The sequence below is a fragment of the Haemaphysalis longicornis genome, unplaced genomic scaffold, assembly GCF_048455015.1.
Source record: "Haemaphysalis longicornis isolate Haplotype H1 unplaced genomic scaffold, Haemaphysalis longicornis Haplotype H1 scaffold_1, whole genome shotgun sequence".
Taxonomy (NCBI): domain Eukaryota; kingdom Metazoa; phylum Arthropoda; class Arachnida; order Ixodida; family Ixodidae; genus Haemaphysalis; species Haemaphysalis longicornis.
The window spans coordinates 187,470,870-187,496,838 of NW_027526203.1; the positions used below are offsets into that span (position 1 = coordinate 187,470,870).

A 25,969-nucleotide genomic window follows, 5' to 3' on the forward strand; every position below is an offset into this window, starting at 1 on the left:
GGGTTCGGATCCCACCTGGCGGGCATTTTTTCTTCACTTTCTTTCTTTCTTTCCAAATTCTTAATCTGTTTCAATTATCTACCACATCCTCCCCTTTGCTTTCAGAGGTTTTCTCGACTGCCAACCCTTATTTCTATATATATATATATATATATATATATATATATATATTAGAAGGTCTATTTCATGTGGGATATTATCACTTTGAGGCTTCTCTGGGCTCAGCTGCGCAAATAGTGCAAGATGTGGAATTCTACCCTACGGTTGATGTTTTTGCAATAAACGTGTGTTGTCATTGCATGGGACCTGTCTCCCTCTGCATTCATGCGTTAGTTACGCTTCGCTCAATTATACTTAAGGCTTGTATTTGGCGTTTTTTTTGTATGGAACCGGAATAATATGTTTTAGGAATATGCGCGTTTGGTGACCCTGTGTTACTAGACGGTTTCGTATGTATAGATGTATATATATATATATATATATATATATATATATATATATATATATATATATATATATATATATATATATATATATATATATAGATGTGTGTGTGTGTGTGTATTGTTTATTAAGACAGTACAAGTTTTGGACGTTATTTTGATTTGATAGCAGAATGTATTGTGCCCTTATTATCTTCTTTTTTCTACGACCGACTGCCCTGCCCCGCATATAAGCAGAAATTGGTTACGCGGGCTGGCACTTGTATCTGTTTGTCATGAAGATGAAATAAAATGTATGTATAAATAAAATGTATGTATTTACCCACCAAATCGATATATTATAACTTAAAAAGAAAAATAAGACGTATGTCAATTTATTGAAGCCGAAAAGTGATAAAAATTTGGTTGGGGCCCAGGAACTTTTTGTTTTTTACTGGTGGCGTATAACAACCCACGAAAAACGTTTCTGGCTGCGCCACTGAAAGAGGGAATGGGATTCAAGCGCTGAATCCGAACTTTCTTTTACAGCGAAGCTGCCGATACGGCTATGAGTTCGTGTATTTTTTATCTCCGTCGGCAAAAACAGTGCTCTCTCTCTCTTTGCTCGCACCCGAAACACGTTTATGGCTGGTTTCCTTTGGCTCCTCAAGGCAGTGATAGTCGTCTACGCTGGAGCACAGTCGTGAGGCTGCACGTGCATTTGAAGCGACAGGCGCTCGTGTGTCTGCGAGTTTGTTTCTTTGTGGGCTTGCCTGCATGCTTTACTGGATTCTGCACTTGCTTTCACTCGAGAGGCGTCTCGAAGATTTGGAGCTGAGACCCCGGCGTCGGCGATATCTACGTTCCCTCCACCCTCGCTTTGTCGTCGTTTGAAGCCCTTGAGTGCCTAGTTTTATTCCCTTACGCCCTCCCGTGCTGACGGTACGTTGCCATGCGACGGGGACGTCGAAAATTCACGCATGTCTACAGTGGCGTAACTAGATGGGATGGCGCCCATGGCAAATATATTTTCGCGCCCCTCATGATAATAATGATAATGATATTATTATTTTTACTTATAATAATATTATTATTGTTATTATTATCATTATTATTATTAGTATTATTATTATTATTATTATTATTATTATTATTATTATTCACGCTTCTTTAGTGGGTCTTATACGTTGCTATCTGCAGGAGCGATATTGCTATATAAGTGTTAACGGTCAAACATCATTTAGGTACAAAGCAACCAGTGGTGTACCCCAGGGCTCCGTTCTGGGCCCCCTTCTTTTTTCCATTTTCATTAACGATGTTGCTTCTGCCATTCAAAATTCTTCTTTTTTGTTGTATGCTGATGATATGAAAATCTTCAGAGAAGTACGTAATGTTCAGGACTGTAATTCTCTTCAGGCTGATATCGTGTCATTCTATCATTGGTGCACCAAAAACGACTTAATTTTGAACCCCTCAAAAACGAAAGTTGTTTCCTATAGTAGGAAAACTCAACAGCTGCAATACTCCTATAAAATAGCAAGCACTGCACTGCCGAGGGTGACCGAAATTCGGGACTTGGGAGTACTATTTGATTCTTCTCTGACTTTCTCTTCCCACGTTACACAAATTACTGGACGCTCTGTTCGATGTCTCGGTGCTGTTTGCAGGTATTCTAGAGAGTTTAAAAGTCCTCTTCCTTTCTTAAAGTTGTATTCGGCTCTCTGCTTACTTCTTCTCGAATACGGTTCTGTTGTTTGGAATGGAACTTGCAAGTCCAATAGTGACCGCATCGAAAGGGTTCAAAATAAGTTCCTTTCTATCTTTAGGCACCGTTTCCGTCATGTACAAGAAGACGCAAACGGCAGCATGTCTTGTATCAGAAGTATTCCTTCCCTTTGGTGTCGACGAATGAGAGCTGACATTATCTTCCTTTATAAACTTCTTCATGGTGATATTTTGTGTGGTGACTTGGTTGCACTTATTAATGTCAACTTGCCGAACAAAACTTTTCCGAAGATTTCGAACTTTCAGAACAGATGCTTTAAGTAGACGACGCTCGTCCATCTGCAGAATACAATGTGCATATAATGAATATTCTGATCGGCTTGATATATTCCAGAGCTCTTTGTCTTTGTTCTCTAATGAATTGAAAAGTGTTGTAGCTTAAGTGCCTTTATGTCATTTATGTGCCGTATTTCTGTTCCGTATTTATTTTATGCAAATCATCATCTTGCTTGTTTGTTTTTCACTTTTCCTGATTTTGTGTTGCTTGAATTTCTGTCGGTTTAAGTGTCAGTGCTTGTAACGCTGAACTTAGTTTTTCCATGTTGAAACTTCCTAACATTTTGTTACAAAACCTTTGTTTTATGTGTATAATCTATCTCCGTCATGTTCATTGAGTATTTGCTTGTGTATTTTCAATTTTTCACGTGCCTTCAACGTTTTGCTGGCCGGGTGTCATGGCTTCTAACACTAGGCTTCCTTTTTTTTGCTGTTTTGCTTTCTGGGATCTCTGTAACTATTTTTACTTTATTGTTTCTTTCATATATATGGTTTTCTGTGTTGTGTTGTCTTGATTTTAGTTTGTTTTTATGAATGCTTGTATATGGTGTACCAGTACCAAGGCCCTAGGGTTGTTCCTGGGCACCGAAAATAAAGGTTTATTGATTGATTGATTGATTATTATTATTATTATTATTGTCATCCATGTTGAGAAAAGGCCATCTGGCTGTTTTGGGAAGTGAATAAGTGATTTTTTGATTGATTGTTCGCTGCAGTGTACTATAGCCATCATAGCATATGTATTCATAGTACCACACGCCAGATGTCCACAAGGTTCGAAAAAAGTGAAAGAAGAAATGGACCTTGTCGGTCACCGGTTCTTGTCTCGCTTCACATAAAATATGACCAAGAAATGTATTTCTCAACTGATTTACTGATTTATTGCAAACTTAATATCTGCATATTATGCCCACATTTTTTATTAATGCTAATGATGCGTTAAAAAACTCCTCCCAGCTATTCCTGTTGTCTCCTCGTCGCATATCACTGCCGTTTGTGACGCCAGTGCTGATGCTCAACGTCAGAAAGATGCCAAGAAAAAAAAAGTTGGCTCCAATCCACGCTGTGAAAGTGGTTGGAAAGCAAAGCCTTAAACGAAACCCACAACAATTTCCCAAGCGATGTCACTTCTAGATTCACACACGTGGCTCTACAAAGAGTGAAACAAGAAATTCTGCCAGCCGTTACCTAAAATTCAAGGAGCGGCGTCACGAACGCAGCGTTGTCGGCCACGGCAGAGCTAAAGTTGCGAATGCCGCTGCGGTAGCCCGGCCCTGAGTCAGCGGAAAGAAAACGGCGAGGAGCGTCTTTCGAAGGGTGGGACAGCGGAACCTAGCCATCCTGATGTGCTAGGTCGGGGCTGCGGCAGGAAATAGAACGCAACCGCGCAACCTCAGGAGCGCAATGCCTTCCACTGAGCATTCGCGGCGGGTATAGGTTTTGATGAACACGACCATAATGGTTTGGTGTGAATATAAAAGAGGATCCCTAAAATATACTTCATGTGGTTCACCTCGCATTTTAAGAATACCTGCAAAGGGTAAGGGCGCAAATTTTAAGAGCGCCACCCTCCACACCGCCCGCTTCTGGAATACAAACGAAAACAGAAAGCACGTGCATACATGCAGCACTCACACACACTGAATATCATTTGGGGTTGTATCCTGGACTCCCTACCTAAGTATTTACACATCGGTGGCGCCGCTTCGTGACAAGTAAAGCAGTAAGGAAAGCAGAAAGCAAGAACCTGCTTGAACAGCCACATTGCAACAAAAGAAGAGGGCTGAGGAAGACAAGGACGGACAGAGGCGTTCATATACGAGGCGCTATTCCGGGTGTTGCGCGGGGCGCTAGCCCCCCGTGTGTGTCCCCCGACATTGTGCCTTATTCCGGGTGGTGCGCGGAGCGCTAGCCCTCCGTGTGTGTCCCCCCGACATTGTGCCCCATGTGTGACCCTCTCTTGTCGTCCTTGCGCTCTCTTCACTTCTGCGGCAATGCCGCCCCGCTGTGGTGACATACGGTAACCCGGTGCCGCTTGTTTCCCTCGGGCACATGTTGGGAGGACTCGGCTCGGCGCCCCCTCCCAAGTGGCGCCCGTGGCACTTGTACCCCCTGGCCCCCCCTTAGTTACGCCACTGCATGTCTAGTTTCATCTGGCTCATTGGGGCGCCGGTAGTCATCCGCACGAATGTACATAAAACGAGAAAGACAAGACAAGACATTATGTGTGTGTACACAACCCTCATCCAGAGAGCATTGATCAAGGCAATGAATGGGTTCGCACAGCTCCTGAAAATTGTCACCTCAGCTTCTTTGGTCATCCATCTTCGCAGAGTGAAAGGGTTAATGATTTTTTTTAGAAAAACAAAACAGTAAAGTACTGTAACCATGCGTGTGTAACGCATGAACTGCAATCGCTACGACCACTGTCCAAGTCATAACCACTTTGGATATGCTAAACAGCATGACGAATCTTTTTTGTAATTACATGTATGCTTGCTTCTGTGCGTTCGTCAATATTTCGTGAAATGTTCTCGGTTCAGTAGTTGAGCATCTCGTGGTAATGGGGACTGAAACCTTACGCACTTGCCTGGGCTCACAATAGGAAACGAACGTTGATTGATTGGGGAGCCTAATGCGTCGGACCTACATCTGGCGATGAGGCGCGCCGTAGTAGAGGGCTCCAGATTAATTTGGACCACCTGGAGGTCTTTAACGGGCTCTGAAATATTGACACATGGGCGTTTTCGCTTTGCGTCTCCATCAGAAACGAAGCCACCGTGGCCTGGATAGAACCCGCGTCCTTGTACTCAGAAGCACAACGCCTTAGCCACTGAGCCGCCGCTGCGGATTGAAAACGAATTTCCTGGTGCCTGCCTAACAAGCCGTGGTAGCACACGCTCTGACGGGCTCCGAAGCGGAAAATGTCCCGATGCGTGTCATTTGCGCGCAATTCAGTAGTCTGTATCGCGAAACTAATTCAGATCCCAGTCGTTGTTTCCTGGCAAGAAGAACGTAGGTATCACCGGAGCGTGTCGCGCCACGACAAATGGTCGCGCCAATACTCCTGCCTATGTTGATTTGATGGCTAGTTTAGCAAACCGATGGTGGGGTGTGATGCGACTGACAGGTGGTTGAAGATTACGCCTATAGGCGCCTCCTGTGATTTGAGTACTACAAAGGTCATGCGACACGTGGGAACCACCTAGAATAAACGGTGGGAATTCGACTCCTAGCCGAGGGGTAGAGGTGGGCTAGTCGGGAGAGATGGAAGGGGAGACGGGAATACGGCGATAATGGCTGTACTTCGCGAATTTCTGGCGCTCGAGCACAAAGAGTAATCACAGGAGAAAAAACCCAGTGAATTTGTTAACCACATAATGAATATGCTTAGAGTTTGGTGAAGTGCTACAAAGTACAAACGTTACGCGAGTGCAACACTATTATATAGCAATTCCTCCTAAAGGTTTTGTTTTTGCGCGATATAACAGCTGGAAAAGCGGGAAACCAAAATAAAACCACTTTCATACAAACCAGTGGAAGATCCCTTCCGCTGCTTTGCCTTCCGTGCTATTATAAGGAAATATTGTATAACGCCTAATGGAAATGTCTGGCTTATGAGGTGCATATATACTGAGGATTACGAGTATATTTGTGCCACTGAGGATACAGATTACATTGATGATGATGATGATGATGATGATGCTTAGCGGCTTCCCTTTTGTAACCGGGTGGCTTTGAACAGCGACCATAGTCCTAACGCCACTGTACAATCACCTTGATGTTAAAAAAGAAGCCCTTACGATATTTTTGTGCCAGTCTGACTTCTTAGTTCGGATGTCTTCCTAGCTTCGTTCCTTCTCTTTTCGCACCAAACATCTAACCTTTTTGTACTAACCTCTACCACTTTACTATTCACTTTTCCTTAATAAACAACAAACACCACCTGGCGGAGTATTTTTTTGTATTGTAGTTGCCCTAGAATATCAATAAATCAGTGACAGCATTAACTTTGGTTTGAATAATGTCACGCCCTGTAAGAACAGACTGTCTAAGATTCTGATTTTATTTTAAAGGCGCGTAAATTTGAATAACCTTCGCCTTCGGTTGTGCTTTCAATATTTGGCAGCCACCTCTGCGTGCTTTTCATTTTTTCGGTATTTTTTTCACGTGAGAGTCTAAGGAGAAATTGACAACGCAAACTACTCTGAAATTCTCATGGGTATGACATCGCTAGTCGAACTTCAATGGTCGCAGAACGCAACGCTCTTCCACTCACTCGCTTCCTCGCACTTACCAGCATAGGGGTGACGATCTGCTGGTAGCAAGCAGCGATGTATCCCGCACTATTGCGGGGCCTAGCACTGCTCTTTCGAAGCTGTTACGCCCAGTCCAGCGCACGTACCTGATGAGCGACAATTAAAATTATCCGGTACGGCTACCGGGACATTGCGCCACGTCCAGAGGAGTCCGTGCTAGTTCCCTTAGGCACTCGCTGCCGGCGCAGTAATGAATATTGGCCACTGTTCAAATATTACTTATAACGCTTACTTCTGGCAGCATATGCAGTACATGGACGAGGCAGTGCGATGCCTAAAAAACAATGATTGCAAGTAAAGCGTATTACCGGATGGTCCTCCGACCTTCCTATAGGAAATCTGTCATTTTTGCGCAGGTTTTGCCATGTCAGCCATGCTTCAAAAATATAAATATCGTCGGTGGCTCTCACAATTAAGCCGGGCGAGATATATAAATTGGAAGCAGTGCTGCAAGCTGGGTGAGTTGCAAAGACATACTTCAGTGGAACCAGGGCGACAGAAACGAAGACACAGGGAAAGGCACGCAAGGATGGGACCAGCAGCTGCCCCGGCGCGTTGTTCACCGTGTGCGTATTTATTTCTTTTGGGAGGGGGGGAGGGTGTTTCACTCAACATTTGGAAAGATTTGCGATGCCGACTGGGGGAGCAGGAGCTGTGTTTGTGAACCATTGATCCGCTGTGCGCAACGAGAGATTGATAAGCTGGCAGGCACGTAATGGCATAAAAAGGGCACGAGCGTTGTATTGGATTGTTTTTATTTATGCTAGCGAGATTAGGTATGCCGATGCAGGATTATTCACCAATCTAGCACTGTGAATTCAACCCGAAGAAACACTTCCTAATTACGCGCTTCCTTTTCAGCTGTGTCCCTCTTGCGCCTTGCGTCCTGTGATAAAAAAGTTTAACTTGCCCAAGTCAGCCCTTTTAAATTGAAATCCTCATTTTAGTTCATTCCTCACGATTTGCAAGTTAGAATTTAATCCTTTCAAAAAATTATAGAAGGTGGGTGAAGGGCTTATAAAGTTGAGCCAAACGCGTCACACGCTTGATTCTCCCGCCAGGCTGTTACGAGGGGGATATAGTAAAGCATGATGGATGCGCGTTCTTCAGGTTATTTCCAGTTGGTTACGCAATAATTCCTGTCGGCGTGTTGTTAGAGATTGCCATGTTTAAGAAGATGTACCCTCCTTGAAGTAATTGCTGGCTTATGGCGCACTGCGTGCTACGCCTTTCCGCACTGGCTGAGTGGGTGTTTTACCAAAACGTTTAGGGGAAACTTTGCTTCCAGCCATGATCTTCGTCCGAACAGATGCTAACTATATACAAAGAAAAACCGTCTGCAGAGCGTTGAAGCTGCCATTTCAAAATTTTAAGATGTCTAATCTAATATTGCGCTATCTAGATCGTATGCCTAGCGCCTGTGGTGTACGTTAAGGTTCGAAGTTTTTCAGAGATATCTTGGACCAGCCATCAATTTGAGCACACCGGAAAAATAACGACTTCGCGAGACAGGCAACAGCCACTGTCTAGAGCAAAAACTCGAAGAAAAGCCGTCGTCAAGAGTAGCACCTTTGGGTGTAGATGGCTCCGGAAAAGTACGAAGTGAGGTGCACCAAATATCCAATAGAAGGTCTAAGAATATTTCTATTAGTACACGCTGACTGCTGAGAAGAGAAACAAGTGTCCATTGGGAGAGAATAAGCCGCTTCCAAAGCCAACGCCAGTCTGTAACTAAGATAGATTGCACCAGAATCCTGCGGAGACTATGGGATGTTTTTTACGAGCAGTTGCCTCCGTATTATTTTGAGAAGGTCTTCGCGTGATTAATGAACACTGGAGCATTTACGTGAGCTATATTGTCCCGAATAACACTGTAGAGCATCTACAAACAAAAGTATTGGTTTAGAAGACCAGACGCAGCATGTGGGTGGTTGACGTGCGGTGCATTCGATATCTCTGCATCAGTTTGAAAGAGTTGGTATTTATTTGACCAGCACCAAAATCTCGAAAAAATTACCTTTCCCGTATTTTACGAGAAATCTGAAAGCGCATTTATTGCAATACAACAGTCAGCGCAGTGTTTCATAAATTAGTGGTTAAACCCTCGTCTAGTCACGCGGATCGTTTGTGCTTAACCACACTCACAGAGGGTCAAGCCACCGCTTGGCGATAAGGCGCCAGCAAAAAAGCCGTTTCACACTTGTCTATTCCAGTAATGCTTCAGGGGCGAAGTTCCGAGAAAGCGAAGCGATAAGAAAGAAAGGCGCAGCTTTTGCGACGGTGGCTGATACTCACTGCGACGCGATGAATGACCTTGAAAGATGTAGTGTACTGGAGCTTTCCCCCTGAAAGCAGTTCACTTGAGCCGTACGTCTTCAGAAACACCAGTTAGGAATACGGGTGGATGAAAGCCCGCAAAAGTCTGTTTCGCGCACTACACCGGCACTGACATGGCTACTTTCGTACAACAGCTGGAAGCGATGTCTGTCGAAGCGACTAAGGCAGAAGGCTCCGTTTTCTGCGTATCAGGCTCCGTCAAATGAGGAGAGAAAAACGCGAATTCCTCCCCTATTCACAGGTTCAATTGATAAGTTTGCATGACAAGTAGAACAGCTTCAAGCCTCCGGAACCGGAAAATCACACTCTAGCAAATTTGAAATGTTACATAAATCTTTTACGAGTCGTCCGGAAAAGCGTGATAAGTTGAAGGGATCATTTTATTAGCATTATCTCACTGTATATGACATAAATGGCTTTTTTATTGAGCCATTTTGCCCCAGGAAATCAAAGGACTGAAAAAAAAACTGTGGCGGTATGCAAGCGGCTTCATGCACTACAGAATGCCGTATAGGACAGTTTCAGCAAGAAAGTCCAAGAGCTGCCGGTGAAGAGAACCATGCGTCCACCGTTGAATATCGGGCGGGTGGCCTGGTCGGTGTCCTGGGGCTACCATGTTCCGGGTGCGGGCTGGTTGGAGTCCTGGACATGTCCCAAGGAGGTGGTCTGATGTTGCTCCCGCAGCCGAAACAGGGCAGTAGGGGCAGGTTGACCCGCACGGGGCACCTTGAGTATTCATGCTGACGGTACTGGCGATACCGCGGACCCCGAGCCCCCCAACATAAGCTGTGACCTACCGTGGTGATGTGTTTTTAAGGTGAAGGGTAGAAAGCTCAAACGGTGGCCGTCGGAGCCCAGGTCAAGCTCCGGCGGATGGGCTCCATGTCTGTTTACCAGGCAGGGAGCTCCGGGACCTCTCTCGGTATCAGGGTAACCCGAGCGAAGGAAGTACCCCCGTCGCCTGATTTTTCCTATGCCATATGGTAAATCGAAAAACCCCCTCCAAACCTGATCGGACCCTGAAAAGGGTCTGCACCGAAGAATCTTTTCCACCTCTTCCTGCCATCAACTCCCCGAAACCCGACAACTACCCACGTTTTTTTGATAGTTGAATCTGTTGACAAATCCAAGCCTCTTTCTTCACAATCCGTATTCCTTGTATCGAAGTTTCTTGAAGCCATCCTTGGAAAGAGGTACAATGCTAAAAAACTAAGAACCGGTGAGGTCTTAGTTGAGGTCAACACGCAGCAGCAAGCCACAACTCTCATCAGCCAAACCCGCATGGCAGACCATGATATCAGAGTCACACCGCACCGCAGCCTCAACAGCTCCCAGGGTGTGATATCTGAGTCAGATCTCCTAACCGAGACAGAGACTGATGTGCTCGAAGGCCTAAAAGACCAAGACGTTACAGCAGTAAGGCGAATCGTCATTAGGAGAGACAACAAAGAAATAGCCACCAAACATCTGATTCTGACTTTCGACCGCTGCTCACTGCCCGAGCATGTCAACGCAGGTTTCATCCGTTGTTCTGTCCGGCCGTACATCCCGAACCCGTGGCGCTGTTTCAAGTGCCAGAGGTTCGGGCATGGTACCAACTCCTGTCGCGGCAGAACAACATGTGCCAAATGCGCCCAGCACCATCATCTCTCCGACAACTGCACTGCAACCAACTTCACCTGCCCGAATTGCCAGGGTCCACACGCAGCATACTCTCGCGCTTGTGAAAAGTTTCATCTTGCGAATAAAATCATTAACGTAACCGAAAACATCACCTTCCCAGATGCGGGAAAAAGGTTCGCCTCTTTCCCCCTGTGGAGGTACGCCGACGCAGCTCGCCGGGGGGCGGAGAGGCGTCTTGTTTCGGCAGGGACCCAGTACCGAGAGTCGGACTTGGTCCCGCCGCCGCCCCCCCCCCCCCCCCCCTCGGCTGCCTCTTGCAGCCCAACCAGCCTCTGCACCGCTCTCTCACCTAGTAGCGGCTGTGGTTGCAACAACGTCTGTTGGGGATGCCGCTGCATCCACTGCTACTCTCGCATTATTGCGTAATAAAGTTCTCTCTCTCTCTCTCCTCTCCACCGGCCCAAAGCACACGCAAGGGCACGGAGATGGAGACGGAGGCAGTCGCAGCGAGCCCCTCCCCCACCTCACTGCCTGTGCCATCTGTGGTGCTCCCCACGCCTTCGGCACTGGCCGCGCAGGCAAAGAACACCCGAAAGGGTACCACGTCAAGGGGGCCCGGTCCGCTGGGCACCCCCTTGCCTTCAGATGACGACATGGACGTCGAGACCTTCCGGCTTTGATCGCAGCAGAAGGAACGGGCTGCGACGTCCAGGTCAGTAGAGAAGGCCAGAAAACCCCTTCCAAGATTCCAAGCCCCGAAAGACCCTACATCAATAGTCACACTCCAGTAGCTCAGACCACATCATAATGGGAAGAGAAAACATAATACAATGGAACTGCAGAGGCCTTCTGAATAATCTTGACGATGTATACGAAATACTGCATGCTTATCAGCCAAGTGTAATGTGTGTTCAGGAAACAAATTTGAATTCTAAACACACAAACTTCTTGAACAGTTACTTGATATACAGAAAGGACAGGGATGGCTGCACGCACTCTTCTTCTGGCGGTGTGGCCATAATTGCCCGGAAATCCTTAGCCTGCCAACCTGTCACTCTGAACACTGTCCTTGAGGCTGTAGCAATTTGAACAATAATATTTAATAGGCTGATAACGGTGTGCTCCATATATATTCCTCCTGATCCTGCACTTTCGAGCTCTGACTTGGAGGCGCTGGTTGACCAGCTGCCCGAACCGTACATCTTAACAGGCGACCTTAATGCTCACAATTCTCTATGGGGCTCTTCTCGTACGGATGCCCGGGGTCGCCTGATAGAGAGGTTTCTTACATGATACATCCTCTGGAGCATGCCTTTTCAACAATAAACAGCCTACATACCATAACATAGGACACAACATATACTCATATCTTGACTTGGCTATTGGCTCTGCAGTTCTCTTTCCTCTTCTCGAGTGGGGTGTGGGCACTGACCCATATGGCAGTGACCACTTCTCCTCCTCACTAACATACATAGGTAAGGCCCATGCAGTCCATCTTCCCATAATAGGTTCAATGAAGCACGACCTAACTGGAATACATTTACAGAGACGTCCAAACTACACCACACATCCATAGGACACCTACACATTGAAGAAGCTACCCAACTGCTCACGGCGCACATCTCCGACGCCACCGAAAAGTCCATTCCCCACGCCTCTGGTGCCCCGCGCAACCAGCGGAGGCCGTGGTGAAATGAGGACTGTAGGCGGGCGCGAGAGGCCCAGAACAAGGCGTGGGGTATCCTCCGTCAGTACCCCACGTCGGGAAACCTCCTCTCGTTCGACGGGCCAAGGCATACGGAAAACGTGTGCGCCGTGGGGCAAAAAGAGATAGTTGGCGCTCATTCATAACATCTATGAACTCATACACAGACACACGCAAGGTATGGACACGTATACGCAAACTCAAAGGACAACAGACACACAGCCTGCCCCTGATCAGTACAGCAGGGGACACACTAGAAGATCAGGCTAACACACTCGCACAACACTTTCAACACGTGTCACGCTCTGCACACTACACAAATACGTTCCTGAAACATAAACCCTCTTGTGAAAAGAAGTCCCTACGCGACAACAACAAATCACAGACTTCTTACAACTCCCTGTTTTCACTACATGAGCTGAGGGCTGCTCTAAGCACGTGTAAGCCCTCAGCTCCAGGCCCAGACAACATCACATACACAATGTTACAACACTTACACGCAGGCACTCTTGAAGCACTTCTACATCTATATAATAAAATATCGCTTTTGGGGCACATTCCACACTCTTGGAGGGAGGCCATTGTAGTGGCTTATTTGAAGGAGGGAAAGGACCCGTCGTCCCCCTCAAGTTACCGTCCAATAGCCCCGACGAGCTGCCTGTGCAAGCTCTTCGAGAAGATGATCAATCGCAGGCTCGTGTACTTCCTCGAGTACAATGGTCTTCCCGTGAGCTGCCAGTCAGGCTTTAGGGCGGGGCGATCGACGAACAATCAACTGGTTGCACTTGACTCATACATCAAGGATGCCTTTGTGCATAAGCAGTACTGTTTAACTGTCTTTTAAGCAGAGCATTTCAGTAACTCACGATGTCACCCGCGTTGACGTCCTTAGTCCGCACCGCACCCCTCCCTACTATATAAAAATAAGTTATGTGGCCAGGGGGACGCAAAGTGACATGATAATTTTCGCTGTCAGAAGCACAATTAACAAAAATTGTACAATTCAAATTTGGCGCCCTTGGAAGACCACCTCATAGTCTCTACAATGGCAGAAAAATGGCGCCAGGAGTCCGCTAGAAGTAGGAGTTCCTGTATAAACATCCCCCTCGCGAGGGGCACTATCAAATGCAGAGCATTTCCGGGGGCGCACGACGTTAAGTAGTTTGCGTTACGTTAATGTTGTTCCACTTGTGGCAACTGCTGACGAGAGAGCGCTCGTCAGCAGTAATTTGAATGATTCAACGATATAAGGCGCGTTAGTAGCGTCCCATTCTGTGTCGGCTTTGTGGCGCAGTGGGTAGAGTACCATGCACATTGCGTTCCGCCCGCAGGATCGAGGGATCGAAACCGGGCGCCGGATAGTACTTCTTTTTTATATAGTAGGGAGGGGTGCGGTTCGGGCTACGGACGTCAACGCGGGTGACATCGTGAGTTACTGAAATGCTCTGCATTTAAAAAAATACTATCCGGCGCCCGGTTTCGATTCCTCGACCCTGCGGGCGGAACGCAATGTACATGGTGCTCTACCCACTGCGCCACAAAGCTGACACAGAGTGGGACGCTATGAACGCGCCTTATATCGTTGACTCATTCAAATTACTACTGATGAGCGCTCTCTCGTCAGCAGTTGCCACAAGTGCAACAACATTAACGTAACGCAAACTACTTAACATCGTGCGCCCCCGGAAATGCTCTGCATTTGATCGTGCCCCTCGCGAGGGGGATGTTTCACCGCGTCTTCTCTTGATCGCGCGACCCGTGGCGCCATCTGGCGGAGGCGCGGCACAACTCGTAGCACTTTCTTTGAACAAGCGCCTCGAAACCGCGGCAAATATGAAATAGGGATGACGCGCTTTAGAGGCAATCCGCCGACGCGGCTGCTTTGTGTACAGACTCGGCGGCGAGCGTCCCGGGATTCTGGTGCCGACCGAACCCCATTTTGTTTACGACACAAACTTTTTCGACCTCGAGAAGGCCTACGACCCCGCTTGGCGTTATGGGATCCTTACTGACCTCAGGTCATTCGGTGTTTCGGGTAATAAGTTGAACACCCTTGTTAGGTATTTGTCAGAGAGAACGTTCAGAGTAAGAGTTGGTTGTGCACTTTCAAAGATTCACGTCCAAGAAAATGGCGTGCCGCAAGGTGCCGTGTTGAGTTGCACTCTCTTTATAGTAAAGATGAACTCTCTTGGAAAGGCACTGCCACCAGCAATCTCTTATTCTATGTATGTAGACGACGTGCAAATATCTTTTAAATCATGTAATATGTCAATATGCGAACGTCAAGTCCAGCTTGGTGGCAAGAAGCTTGCCGGCTGGGCAGACAAGAATGGGTTTAAATTGAATCCTGCAAAAAGCTCCTGCGTTGTGTTCTACAGGAAGCGCGGGGTCCATCCGGACCCAGACATTACTCTTAATGGTGTGTGGCTTCTTTTGAACAAGGAGCAAAAGTTCTTAGGTGTTGTGTTTGACCAGAAACTCACATTCATTCCACACATCAAGGAACTTAAACATAAATGTCTGAAAACAATGACTGTACTTAAGGTTCTCTCCCATCAATCGTATGGTTCTGACAAAGAGCTCCTACTACGGCTCTATACTGCTTTGGTTAGGTCTCGTTTAGACTATGGCAATGTGGTATATGGGTCGGCGACTAGAACAGCGTTGCGAATGCTTGACTTAGTGCTACACTTGGGGCTATATATGGACTTACTTTATGCTTTTAAAATTTCATCGCTGAATAACCATCCTTTTTATCCTGTCTTTAACGACACATCCACATCTGTGCTTTTTGTAAATTGCCCATCCGTTCCGCTGCCCTTTTCACTTAGAGTGAGAGAGCCAGCCTCGGATCTGAGCGCTTCGTTTTTAGATGTGTACAGATCCCCCTTTTCAGACATTTTACCTCCTTGGAAAGTTCGTCCTGTGTCCTCCGACCTTTCTTTAATGAAACTTGACAAAAATCGGGTACGGCGAGCTGCAATACTGCAGCCCTTTCTGTCTCTGCAGTTTAAATACCCACTTGCAGAATTTTACAGTGACGCGTCTAAAACCTCCACTATGGTCTCCTGCGCTGCTCATGGTCCGAATTTCAGTGCAGCCAGAACCATGAGCGTCCACACAACAATTTTTTCAGCAGAAGCATATGGAATATTACTGATTGTACGACACATTCCTGAAATTCAAATTCCGAAGTCTATCATCTACACAGATTCCTTAAGTGTTGTTCGCGCACTGTCATCGCATACACCCCACAAAAACCACATAGTTAATCTTGTATTTAACACTATCATGTCTGTGTATGCGCAGAAGCATCAGCTGCTCCTCTGCTGGGTCCCAGGACACGCTGGGATCGCTGGGAACGAGTTGGCAGACGAGAGGGCCACTGCTGCTGCACTCAAGAACACTGTAGACATAACAACCGCACCATATACAGACCTCAAGCCACACATAAGACAACACTTGCGTAGAACATGGCAAACAGACTGGAGTGAACAGACAGACAACAAGTTACACGTTATAAAACCACGCTTGGGACCATACACCACTGACACACGCAACAGACACACAGAAGTCGCTTTGGGTAGGCTGCGGATAGGGCACACCCATGCAACGCACTCGTATCTGCTGACGGGATCTTCTAAACCCCAGTGCAGCAGGTGCGGAGAGCCCCTATCCGTAGTGCACATACTAATCACATGCAAGGCACTTCACACAACACGACACAAACACTTCAGAGAACTCTACAGACAACATATTCCCCTACATCCATCGTTTTTTCTAGGTGACGATGCCATTGTTTCCGTGAAACGTATGTTTGAGTATTTGTCAGACGTCAAGTTTTTAAACCTCATTTCCTATCACACATAATGAAATCTGGCCCTATACACCAGCCATGGTCATTGTCGTTTTGTGATTTCACTTTTGTTTTTGCTGACTTTACTTAGTGTTTAAGGTTTCACCCCTCATATATGACTATTGTTTTGGCGCTCTTTGCCCTATTGGCATTGCACCATAAAGATCCAACCATAATCATCATCAGGGGCATGTTGCATAGGTAACCGCAAGGCTAGAAGCTCGCTCAGATCAAAGTGAACAAAATAAACTTGTCCTCTTCTTTGCACAGCTTCTGATACATGCAGCATAAAATTGAGAATACGGGTGGTGTTTCATCGTCCAGTCACGAATCCGTGTTGCTTAGACAGTAAAGTCAAATGTCCCTAATTCATGACGGTTACCAGCGTTAAAACTTGATCAAATTAGGCGAAAAATAACTACCAAACAAAAAATGATTGCTTTAGGTCGAAACAATTTTGATAGAATTAACGAGTACCGACTGCAATGCGGCGTTAATACAGAACGTGAGTAGGATATCTACGGCGAACTGAACCCAACGCATTATGGAAGAGAACTGGCCAAACGTTCCTGGGGTTGAATTTAGGTCCATATTTATATGCATAAAGAAAATGGCCTATCTTCCAACGGGGCAGAAATAAACCGTTTCTAAGCTTTAAAAATTCACGCGTAAGCCGGCTGCAGGAATATAAGCAACCTTCATCGCGGTAGAAAGAAAGCCATCATGGCCTCCAGACAACGTTGGTATTATTTCTTTTCAGAATTTACGAGCGAGGATTTCGAAAATGACTACTACGGATTTCTCAGTTAATAGAAGGGACTGGAAGGGGCAAGCTGCATTCCTCTCACCTTATAGGAAGCGGAACGACAGCCCAAAGACATGTTTTCTCCACTCTCACCAAGCAAGGGGGTATTTTCTACTGAAATTTACAATTTCGGGAACGTACGCGGCCTCAGAAAGTTCTTGCATTGCAGGTTCCATGACCTTCAACCGCAGGGACGCGATCAGCCGAGATTTTAAAATATACCCAGGCTGATGACCCCCAATTTGCCACCATTCTTCCCCTATTTCTCGAAGTTTTTTTTTCTTGTAACTGAAACCAAACGCGTATAGTCGTATTTTATAATTTTTAAGATAAGCATTTGCCCAAGCCGGGTTGCAGAAATGAAGTTTTCTTATTAATGTCATGAAGGTCTAATAGCACTCACAATCAATCAATCAATCAATCAATCAATCAATCAATCAATCAATCAATCAATCAATCAATCAATCAATTATTTATTCTAAATTTATTCAATCAATAAGCTGCCCAACGAATACTTCAGTCAATGTTTATAAAGAAGTTCCCAGGAATACCCCAAGCATTCCTTCTGGCGCACTCACGAAAAAAAAATATCACGGCTCTGAAATATGGCAGCAAGCGAGAAATCAACCATCAACAGGCGGTAGTAACAAGTAAAAAATGTACATCACACCAGAATTGCATGACCTAGAAGCTAAAGATGTTCGGTCGATCTGAAAAAGTTTCGAGAGTATGCTGCTTAAAGTTGTACAGACCATAAAAAGTACATACATAAGCTAGCCTTCCTTCAAAGAATAGGGCCCCCGAATTAAAAAATAAAAAACAAAAATTGGCTAACCACAAGAAATGTTCCAGTTTGGAGGAATAAAGTAAGCTGAACAACATAGTCACGATCTTCTGACTGAAAGATTGAAGGTAAGTGTGCACTAGATTAATATATCCTACGTAGTAGCGATTACAACATCGTTTAAGGCGAAAGAAAAGGCCGTGTGGTTTGTGCGAGTTATAATACAAAGCGAAGGATCCTCCCATGTAAGCTGGCATTTGCAAGCAGATAGGAAAAAAAGTAGCCCCATAAGATATTCTAAAAAAAGCATCAGACCCTCTAGTTCGTTCAAAGTGGAACGATTTCAGAAAATTGGAAAAAAGTCACACTAAGCCAATGCTGTTTTGCATGAAGAAACAATTCTTGTTGGTATACGAAAACTTCCTTTGCGTATTTTTAAAGTTGGTACGGTTCAACCGGCACTTTTCAATAAACGTAAGCAAACTAACGAAAACTTGGCCGCGTATTTGCCTGCTTTGCTGTAAGTGTCGCTGAACGACGATATTCTGCTTCCAGGGCTGCCTCGTTGCCCAGTCCTATCTCTTCCGTTTGTAAGCCTCATACTCTTCTCCCAAACCCACGAAATCAGGTCAAACTGATCTTTTGCGTGTTTTCCGCTCGAAGTGCTGTTTTCCCCGTGCCGTCCGTCTTTGCAACCAGGGTGTCTTAGATGCCTAATGTGTAGGCTCCGTATGATCAGCCATTTCACCTCTTGTCCGATTGCAGGGTTTAACGCGCCGACGCAACGCAGGCGATGAGACGCGCCGTAGTGGAGAGCTCCGGATTAATTTTGACAACCTGGCGATCTTTAACGTGCGCCGACACCTCTTGTTGACGTTTCTGCATATATTATTACCGGTACGTGCACCACTTCCGCTGGTGTTTCACACCTACAGATGTTTCACTGTTTTATGGATTTTGACAACCCTAAATTGCAGTTAGATGCAACAAGACCTACATACGCACAGGTGAGATTAACGTTTCCCGGTTGAAGTGAACACTTCCTTGTTCGATCAACAGAAGTGGCTCGTCCTTGAATGATTCTTCGACTCCCATGTAAACCTGTTGGACACACAGACTTACCCGCCGCACTGGCGCAGTGTCTGAGGATTTGTGCTGCTGAGGCCAAGGACTCTGGTTCGATCCCGGCCAGTGGATGCGGTTTTCTCACGGAGAAAAAAAAATGGCGCCAATCCACCCAGTGAATGTGGTTGGAAAGCAAAGCTGTAAACGGCACCCATTACGCTTACCCATGCGACGGCACCCATGCGGACCATTTAATACTTCAAAGATATATTATTCGTAAGGTTAAATTAATGCATGATGCATGAATGGTGTTTGGTTGAGTTGTATTGGTGTAGCACAAGAGTGGAAACTTTTTTTATAAAATTAAAGTAAGCTCCAACCCGGTGTTAGACGATCTGACCTCTCCGTCTCTGCTCCGCGGACGGAGGCGAGGAGATTTGCGGCACAGGAGGTGCAGAATGAGGAAGAAATACTCCAGTTCGGATTTCTGAACTGCCCAGAGTTCAGCCCTGGGGAGTGATTCCTTTTTCAGTGGGGCCCATATGCAGTCCGCGCGGCCTGCGTTCTGTCCACCCGCTGAAGCTGGGCAGGTAGAGAGGGCCTGGACAGCAGCATCTCCCATTGCTCGTGTTGGGTAGTTGACGGAAAGAGAGGAGGGTGCTCAGGGCTAAAGTCGCACACCCCGATTACGGGGCGGGGTGTTTCTACTTCTGCGCAAAAGTTACATTCAGCGTTGTAGCGATTCGGATGCATTAAGTGAAGACGCGTAGGCTGTGGGACGTAGCCCACATTGTGTGAGCCGTAGGGTAGTTTGTTGTTCTCTGGAAAGGTCAGTTTAAAGCGATGGTACGCTCTGACTCAGAAGGCGATAAAGCTGGGTTATCTCCCTGAACGTGACAAGCGGGTGACTGTCCTCGTGCAGCTCCATAGCACGGGAGGTAAAATCGCAGGCTTGTTGGGTGGGCGTATTTCTTGCCCTCCATTGAAGCGTGAGGGGGTGTCCAGATGAGCTGAATGGAACCGTTTCGGGAGTGGTTTTTAGCGCGCGCAGTGCAGGTCAGGACATCCAACCCGACTGGTAATTCCAGTAGTCTTGCTGGGAATTGGTGACTACCCTCCGAAGCCCTGGTTGAGTGAGAGTAAAGTGATGCGGCACTGCCTCTTCTGCTGCCGTCATTTCTTGGGTCCTAAGCGAGGTACGCAAGGAGGTTGGTTCTGGAGGTAGCCACGATGATGGCGTAGTGCTGTCCCGGATGTTTGGAGGCGTCTATGTAGATAACCGCATGATCCCCACGGAGGGTGGTGTTTACCGCTTCAGCCCGTGCTTTTCGGTGACCCTCTTCATGTGAGGGGTTCATATTTCTAAGCAAAGGGAAAATGTTTAGTTTTAGTCGCCAAGAGTCTGGGAGTACGTCAAGCGGAGTGACATTCCGGGCTGCCCAGCCGATCTGGTGAAGCATGTGGTTACCCACCGCAGTTCCCATTTGGACCTTCTGGTTAGAAATATGGCCTTCTATCAGCTTTTCCACCGTGTTGTGGAGCCGCGTGCTAAGCAGCCTCTGTGTGGACGCACGCATGAGAAGACCAATGGCATGCTCGACCGCTTTTCTAATCATTTTATAACACATCTCTATGTCTGCCTTGCCGAGGAGAAGACAGGGGGTAGACGTAAGGGACTTTCGAGAGGACAAAAGCTTCAATTATTCCAAAGGTACCGGATTCCTTTAGGCCTCGCTTCTTGGTGGCAACTCGCCTTATCATGTGTATGATTTAATTAATGCTGTTTTTGAGGCGCTGCAAGGAGTCTCTCGAAGCGCCTCAAGATCCTGGACCAACATCTCGAGGCTCTTGCTGTTAGCCTCGAGATGTTGGTCCAGGATATTGATGCTGGGCTTGGAGTGATGGCCTTGCCTTCAAGGAGTATTTGAATGTATTACTTTATTTGGCGTGGGGGCAGACTAAAAGGAGCTGTGATTTTTTACGTGAACACTGGAGACCACAGGCTTTAGCACATTGGCGTACTAGAAGTGAGATGCCTTGTCTCGGTGTGAGTTTCGTTTAATTTTTGTAACTCTTGGCACATAAGCAAGATGTGCACAGGTCCGCTAGACGGGCGTGAGTGGTCGCTTGACGCTTTCACGTGGCATTCAGCGAGAACGCAGGGGATACACCCGAAGATGTGCTTGGGGAGTACACCAACTGTCATCACCATCTTCGCCTGGGCTCGTTGCTAAATCGGTAAGACACCAGGCTCTCGCTTTGTTAGTCTGTTAGTTCCAGGTGCGATTCCCGGCGGTGCTAGTAAATTCTTTTATTTGTTCGCTGGAGTTTTCTGGTGACACCAACGGTCGCGAAAGAACCCTTTGGGGGGTAGAGGTAAAAAGCTTTGCTTTAAAAACTGTGCCGCCTGTAAGGAGTGCACCATTGCAAATAGGGCATTATAACAGTTAAGCCGGCTTTAGCTCTTGCTCGAGGGTGAGCACATGGGGAATATGCGTGTTCCCCTTACTCTATAATTTTAAAGGTGATAGTCACTCTTTGGCTACTAAAACGAAAAAATATTGACGCAGCTTGTTGCACTAGTGGTGCAAGCTGGAGAAAACAAAGGAGCGGGGGCCGACCTATCTTCTTTCTCCCTTGGGATCCGCTATCAGTGGGGAGGGGGGACCGACCGGAACGGCGTTGTAAAATCCGGGTAAACTTGGCGTGAACCCTTCAAAACTGAACCTAGGCTAACAAGAACATACCTAAACCTAAAATAACGTAGCAAAGCCTAGCAAAACAAAGCTCCGCTGTTTCTCCAGCCTTGCAGCACTAGAGCACGCTGCGGCATTTCTTTTTATAATACAGTCCCTTTTGTATTGGGGCTTGATTTGTGGTTCAAAATACTAGCCCCTTTTGCCCAGTTTAGCTGACATAACAATGCTCCATGCTTTGGTTCCGGATGTATAGAAGCGTTATTGGTGTTTGTCAATGCACTTATTCTAATTACTGACAACCTAAGTAGCCGCTATCCTCTGACGATGACCTCAGTTTAAATTATGCGTTCGACGTAAAGAAAGATACGTAATGAGAAACGTAACTGTGGCCAACAAGGAAACCACGGAAGTATTCGTTGGGATGACCAACCCCTAGTGATAGCTGACACCGAGCACGAAGCCACATGTTCGAATCTTAAGCGCAGTGGCCACATGTTTAATGGTGTACGGCGCGGAGAAACGACCGTCATTAGTTGATTTACAATAACAGGCACCTTGGCACTACGGGGAATACAAAGGCCCAATTATTGTACGGGTGGAATCAAAAGTATATGTATGGCTTCCGGGGGGCTAAACATAAACCTTCAATTTATATTGGGCAAAGGATTAGGCACAGCGGCACAGTTCGATTTCATTAAAATACCTTCAATTTATGTTAACCGATCCTTTACTTTGCTTCTGAATTTTGACAACCACCTTAGCGGTACTTGTTGTGTCTTCTCCATTATAGACGCAGTAAAGCTGGGTTTCCTGAAAAAAGTTACGGATGGCTTGTTGGACCCAAAACAGAATGTCTTAAACTTACAGTTCTACGTTGCGAAGCTAGCTATGAAGTGCGCTGTAGTAGAGAGCTGCGGATAATTTGAGACCAACGCGGGATGTTTAACGCAGGCCGAAATCTCGATACATACGCGTTTTCGTTTTTAAAGCAAAGCTTTTAACCTCTACCCCCCAAGGGTTCTTTCGCGACCGTTGGTGTCACCAGAAAACTCCAGCGAACAAATAAAAGAATTTACTGGCACCACCGGGAATCGAACCTGGAACTAACAGACTAACAAAGCGAGAGCCTGGTGTCTTACCGATTTAGCAACGAGCCCAGGCGAAGACGGTGATGACAGTTGGTGTACTCACCAAGCACATCTTCGGGTGTATCCCCTGCGTTCTCGCTGAATGCCACGTGAAAGCGTCAAGCGACCACTCACGCCCGTCTAGCGGCCCTGTGCACATCTTGCTTATGTGCTAAGAGTTACAAAAATAAAGGAAACTAACACCGAGACAAGGCATCTCACGTCTAGTACGCCAATGTGCTAAAGCCTGTGGTCTCCAGTGTTCACGTAAAAAATCACAGCTCCTTTTAGTCTGGCCTCACGCCAAATAAAGTAATACATTCAAATACTCCTTGATGGCAAGGCCATCACTCCAAGCCCCAGCATCAAGATCCTGGACCAACATCTCGAGGCTAACAGCAAGAGCCTCGAGATGTTGGTCCAGGATCTTGAGGCGCTGCGAGAGACCCCTTGCAGCGCCTCAAAAACAGCATTAATTAAATCATACACATGATCAGGCGAGTTGCCACCAAGAAGCGAGGCCTAAAGGAATCCGGTACCTTTGGAATAATTGAAGCTTTTGTCCTCTCGAAAGTCCCTTACGTCTACCCCCTGTCTTCTCCTCGGCAAGGCAGACATAGAGATGTGTTATATAATGATTAGAAAAGCGGTCGAGCAGGCCATTGGTCTTCTCATGAGTGCGTCCACACAGAGGCTGCTTAGCACGTGGCTCCACAACACGGTGGAAAAGCTGATAGAAGGCCATCTTTCTAACCAGAAGGTCCAAATGGGAACTGCGGTGGGTAACCACATGCTTCACCCGATCGGCTTGGCAGCCCAGAATGTCACTCCGCTTGACGTACTCCCAGACTCTTGGCGACTAAAACTAAAGATTTTACCTTTGCTTAGAAATATGAACCCCTCTCATGAAGAGGGTCACCGAAAAGCACGGGCTGAAGCGGTAAACACCACCCTACGTGGGGATCATGCGGTTATCTATACAGACGCCTTCAAACATCCGGGACAGCAATACGCCATCATCGTGGCTACCTCCAGAACCAACCTCCTTGCGTACCTCGCTTAGGACCCAAGAAATGACGGCAGCAGAAGAGGCAGTGCCGCATCACTTTGCTCTCACTCAACCAGGGCTTCGGAGGGTAGTCACCGATTCCCAGCAAGCCTACTGTAATTACCAGTCGGGTTGGATGTCCTGACCTGCACTGCGCGCGCTAAAAACCACTCCCAAAACGGTTCCATTCAGCTCATCTGGACACCCCCTCACGCTTCAATGGAGGGCAAGAAATACGCCCACCCAACAAGCCTGCGATTTTACCTCCCGTGCTATGGAGCTGCACGAGGACAGTCACCCGCTTGTCACGTTCAGGGAGATAACCCAGCATTATCGCCTTCTGAGTCAGAGCGTACCATCGCTTTAAACTGACCTTTCCAGAGAACAACAAACTACCCTACGGCTCACACAATGTGGGCTCCGTCCCACAGCCTACGCGTCTTCACTTAATGCATCCGAATCGCTACAACGCTGAATGTAACTTTTACACAGAAGTAGAAACACCCCGCCCCGTAATCGGGGTGTGCGACTTTAGCCCTGAGCACCCTCCTCTCTTTCCGTCAACTACCCAACACGAGCAATGGGAGATGCTGCTGTCCAGGCCCTCTCTACCTGCCCAGCTTCAGCGGGTGGACAGAACGCAGGCCGCGCGGACTGCATATGGGCCCCACTGAAGAAGGAATCACTCCCCAGGGCTGAACTCTGGGCCGTTCAGGAATCTGAACTGGAGTATTTCTTCCTCATTCTGCACCTCCTCTGCCGCAAATCTCCTCGCCTCCGTCCGCGGAGCAGAGACGGAGAGGTCAGATCGTCTAACACCGGGTTGGAGCTTACTTTAATTTTATAAAAAAAGTTTCCACTCTTGTGCTACACCAATACAACTCAACCAAACACCATTCATGCATCATGCATTGATTTAACCTCACGAATAATATATCGTTGAAGTATTAAATGGTGTGGTCCGCATGGGTGCCGTCGCATGGGTAATCGTTATGGGTGCCGTTTACAGCTTTCCTTTCCAACCACATTCACGGGGTGGATTGGCGCCATTTTTTTTCTTGGTATTCCTTCTTTTAGTCGCGCCATCGGATCAAGTTCAAGCTTAAACAAGTCCACTGATAAGAATAACCCATCGAAATAAAATCAGACTTAAGAATCGACCCATGATATAAAAATAAATAGACTGTGGAGAAATAAAAACAGTAGCTTCGTTAGCAACACTTATTCCGTAGTGAAGCATACGGAGAGATACCACCAAATCTATTCGGTGAAAGAAAACACGGGCTAAACGAAGCGCTAGGAACTGCTAAGTCCACAGAAGACACCCAAGAAACCGGATATCCGTGCTGCTATAAGAGTACAAATGGTTAGGGGAAAAAAACCTACATCTCCGCGAACAACGCGCCCGGAAAAAAGCACTGCAATACGATTATTAATGAAGTTGAAGTTGAAGTTTATTCGTCATCATTTCAAACATGCATCACTCATCCAGCGGTTGAATGGAAAGGGGTGGTGAAAAGGCCACTGAATGCCTGACAATGCACCGATCCCCGCCCAGACCAATATAATGCACAACACTCAGTATGCTTGTCTAAAGCATGAATACATAGATTCAATACAGTGAAATATACTAAGTATAAATATATAGCGAATAAAATATAAGAAGTACTAATTACACATCTGTAAAGGCACTCTTTACACATAAAAGCCCTTTAAAAGCCTTTAAAAACAAAACCGTAGTTGTGAACAGTAGTGAGGAAGTGAAAAATGTACAGTGCGTTTCAGCAAAGGTACACGAGATGCACAGTAAATGACCACAGTGAATTCCCCCCTATGATGTTTTCAAAATGTAATAATTATCAAGTGCACACTGAATGTAGAATTAAGCAAAATGAAGTGCAAATGAAGCTTGGAGTCACACAAGCCCTGCGTCGTCAAGGCGGCACAAGAAAAAAAGCGGCAGCGGTTGCGGCTGCGCGAATGAAATAATGTGTGCTTTGACCACAAGCTCGTTCGTGTTCCTTCTTTGAAAACTAAGTCCCCGCACTTTCATTTTTACGCAAGCGAATGCCACAGCTTCGAATTTTGCTGCACCTATTTACGCAGCAGTGTCCTCTC

At 46.5% G+C, this 25,969-nt stretch overlaps 1 protein-coding gene across 1 annotated transcript in view; it reads right to left on the reverse strand.

Annotated features, from left to right (window-relative positions):
• Window positions 1-25,969, reverse strand: part of LOC144167622 (RYamide receptor-like) — a 503,725-nt gene that overhangs the window by 275,680 nt on the left and 202,076 nt on the right. The window lies entirely within an intron of this gene.